This window comes from Medicago sativa, chromosome 4, assembly GCF_051527215.1.
Source record: "Medicago sativa cultivar Bolivia chromosome 4, Bolivia_mono, whole genome shotgun sequence".
Lineage (NCBI taxonomy): Eukaryota > Viridiplantae > Streptophyta > Magnoliopsida > Fabales > Fabaceae > Medicago > Medicago sativa.
The window spans coordinates 29,808,066-29,811,766 of record NC_140752.1 but is presented as its reverse complement, the minus strand read 5'-3'; the positions used below and the strand labels follow the sequence as shown (position 1 = coordinate 29,811,766).

The 3,701-nt window shown below is 36.5% G+C and overlaps 1 pseudogene across 1 annotated transcript; it reads right to left on the bottom strand.

Annotated features, from left to right (window-relative positions):
* Positions 1-467: 467 nt before the first annotated feature.
* LOC146927640 (protein RDM16 pseudogene) lies at positions 468-2,602 on the bottom strand (annotated as a pseudogene). The gene has a single exon (XR_015005769.1). The product of XR_015005769.1 is annotated as a protein RDM16 pseudogene (transcript).
* Between the last annotated feature and the right edge of the window lie 1,099 nt (positions 2,603-3,701).

Genomic DNA, 3,701 nt, shown 5'->3' with positions numbered 1-3,701 from the left:
AACACAACAAAGAACTAACTGCCAAACTACCTAACTGTCATCCGTTAGTAAAGTTGGTTAGAATGCAATCTGTTAGTTACACAGGTCATTATCTCCTGTTTCACTCTTATCATTCTATGCCACTTTCTTATTTACTTCAATTTTTTTATGCCAAACTCTAGCATCAAGATTCTTAATCACAGTTTGGTTAACCAATACGTGTCCGGCACGACATTCCTTATGTCCTAAAAGGAACCAAAACGAAAAGAAACCAACAAGGATTGCAGAATTTAAAAACCAAACTACATATATAGAAGTATAGATGTTAAGGTAAAGAAAATTAAGAAGTAAAAGGTACCTTTTTCTGCAAATAATTAAACCTCATATGAAAATTGTCTCCTTGAGTTGGTGAAAAGAAACCTAGAAGGATGCTTTTTTTTTGCCACATGAAACACAATAGTGTGAGAAATAAAGTATTCAGCAAAAAAAAAAAAAAGTAGTTTACACAGTCAAGAAACATTGCAGTTTATTATGATGGCCTAAGATTTTTAACAAAATGATACCGCACACAAATGGACACTTCCTAAATGATATAGCAAATCTATAATTGTTGTAGACATCATTGACCACATGAAACTATTTTGTTCAAAAAACTACACCAAAAGACTGGATAGGCATCCAAATAATTGACCAAAAACATTAGAGGACAATTCAAACAGCATCATCATTTGTATAGTTGACAGCTTGGTCCCAATAATGAGGAACCCCAGCATCCACAAAAACTTTACGAGCAGCTGCTTCAGTGATGCAGTCATGAACACTGAACCTATTGAAGCTCGATTTGGCAACACTTCCTTGCCACACAAGAACACATTTATTGGCATCGTCTGAATCTTCATTATCTTCTTTCTCTTTTGAAACATCCCTCCATTTGATACGTCTAAGCATAACTTTCCCATACCTCTTAATTGACTTGCTTCCACCTTCAACCACAACAACGCTAACACCATCACAAATCACCGCACATCCAGTCAAACGATTTTGTTGAGCATTAACATAAACTCTAGAGCGGGCCTTGGGATGAGAGAGGTCATTTACCCTGTAAAGTGAGACAAGTTTGTCCAATGTATTTGGGTCATCAAACAGTTTTCTTTCCTTCTTCTCACGCAGCTCAGCAGGAGTAAGCTTGCGTGCAATATTCCTATCTATGTGAGCCTGCTCACGCTCAGCAGCTGCATGACGTACTTCCTTTTCAAGCCGGGTGGGATCTTGAGTTGCTTCAGTCCCTAGCACCTTATGTAAATTACTCATCTTGACCTTTGGTTTTGGCGGTTCTATGACACCATGTCTAATCATCTCCTGTCGCTTTTTCACCTTAGCTATACGCCTTTGGGTCTTTAGTTTCTTCTGCTCCTGTTTAGTTGGCTTGATAGGTTGAGGTGGTGGAGAGGCGGGCTCAGCAGGCGGTTCAATAGGCCGAGGATGTTCCACATGAAAGTTGAATTCTTCCATTTTCATATTGCCTTCATCTATAGTACCGTTGGCGGCAATGTCACCATAATTTCCAGAATGCAGAAGTGCCATGTCCCACCACTCAATATCCGGAATCGGGTCCTTCAGTTTTGCTTTCATTACAACTCTCTCTGTAATTTCTATTAAGTTCGGATTGATATCAGGAGAAGCATTTGCCTTTGCTAGCTGTGCTTGTTTGGCCTTCTGCTCTTTTGCTTGAGCTTCTCCAAATTTACTCTTCAATTTTATTGATTCAGCGTCTCTTGACCATTTTCCTTCCTCCACAAACAGAAAATTCATCCTCTTAGGCCGCAGGAGCTTTGTTTTGTCGATACCCATTCTCTCATCAAAATGAGGATTAGATTCAGGATCGACATCCAATACAGGTTTTAGTATTTCAAATGCATCTCTCTTGTGTTTATTAATGTTGACCTTTAATGTGCTAAGGTTGCTTGGCTTAGTTACATTAACAACATTTCCATGTTCATCTATTTCACGTCCCTGGGCGTCAAGACGAAGAACAGGAGCCTTGGTTGGTTTCTGAGGGACAGTAACGTCGGGTGTAGCACCCAACTGTGTGCTTTCTTCTGAATTTGAGTTATTCAACTGAGGAATTTTCTTCAGCTTCTCTGACAACAATTTCTGCATTTGTAAAGCCTTCTTAGCCTTTGCTAAGGCATCACTACTAGAGAGGCTTCCAAGTTTATCACCAAATCTCCTACGTTCCTTCTTTGCTTCAGAAACCCTAACCCTAATTCTCTTATCATCCAATTCCCGATCATCGCTATATTCTTCTCTATCTTTCCTCTTATGCGAGGAGTATCGAGAATCCTCCCTCTCTTCATCGCGCTTCGATTTAGACCCACCTTTGCTACCCTCTCTTTCGTCTCCATCGTATCCCATATCCCTGTCTCTGCTTCCTTCTCGGTCTTCTCTGTGATTCCGGTCAGATCGATGATGGCGGTGGTCATCAGAATCGTGCCGGTTCCGGTGATGGTTACGGTCGCGGTCATGTTCGGAGTGTCGCCTATCGGATTTGTCTCTCTCGTCCATGTTAGGGTTTGGGAGATACTCACGTCTCTTCCCTCGCTTTCTATCGTTAATTGGGTGCGATTTTTCAACCTAGAAGGATGCTTGCTTGCAAAACCAAAATACAATTTGTTTATCTATTTATATTAGGATTAGGTTATAAAAAATAACAATATCTTTCAAAATTATTTAGATTTGTTTCATAATTATTTCAAATTTAATCTATTCTCTGAAACATAATAACTACCAAAAATAAAATCTTTATCTCTTTTTCTCTCAAAAAAAAAAATCTTTATCTCTTTTTAATTTTTAAATTATATTTTTTTTTTGTGTCTTTTGTTTCAATCTTCTCATATTTTTCTCTCCTTAAAACAAATTAAAACAAACTCACTCAATTAAAACTAACTAACTTCAAAAAACTTAATCTTTTTTTGAAAGAACAAACTAACTTAATTTTAACTAGATATTTGACCCGTGCTCCGCACAGGTTTATTGTAAAGGGATTGACATACGAATAAGGATATAGCCAACAGTATATGAATAAAATTGGTGCGATGCATTTTTTTAGTATTAAATAAGTGTACAAAAAAAAGGCAAGAGGATATGAATGAAATTGATGCGATGCATTTTTTTAGATGGAATTTGTTAGGTTAAATTACTGTTAACCTAATACAGCAAATGAGCGGGAAAATATTAGGCTAAATTGATGCAGACCTAACAAAATTAATAAATAAGGATATAGCCAACATGATACAAATGAAATTGGTGCGATGCATTTTTTTAGTATTAAATAATTGTAAAAAAAAAAGGCAAGAGGATAGGAATGAAATTGGTGCGATGCATTTTTTTAGATGGAATTTGTTAGGTTAAATTACTGCTAACCTAATACAGGAAATGAGCGGGAAAATATTAGGTTAAATTGCTGCAGACCTAACAAAATTAATAAATAAGGATATATGTGTCAATCAGGTGCAATACAAAATTATGATTATAATTGTTAAAACATATTGAAAGTGTTAATTAATCCGAACTTAATAGTGTGCATCGTATCCAAAGTGGACATGTATCATCTTACCTTTTAGATCAAGTTCATCACATCTTAATAGCGTACATCGTATCGAATTTTTTTTAATGCAAATAAGGATAAATTTTGAGAACATTAGAAATTGAAACATATTATA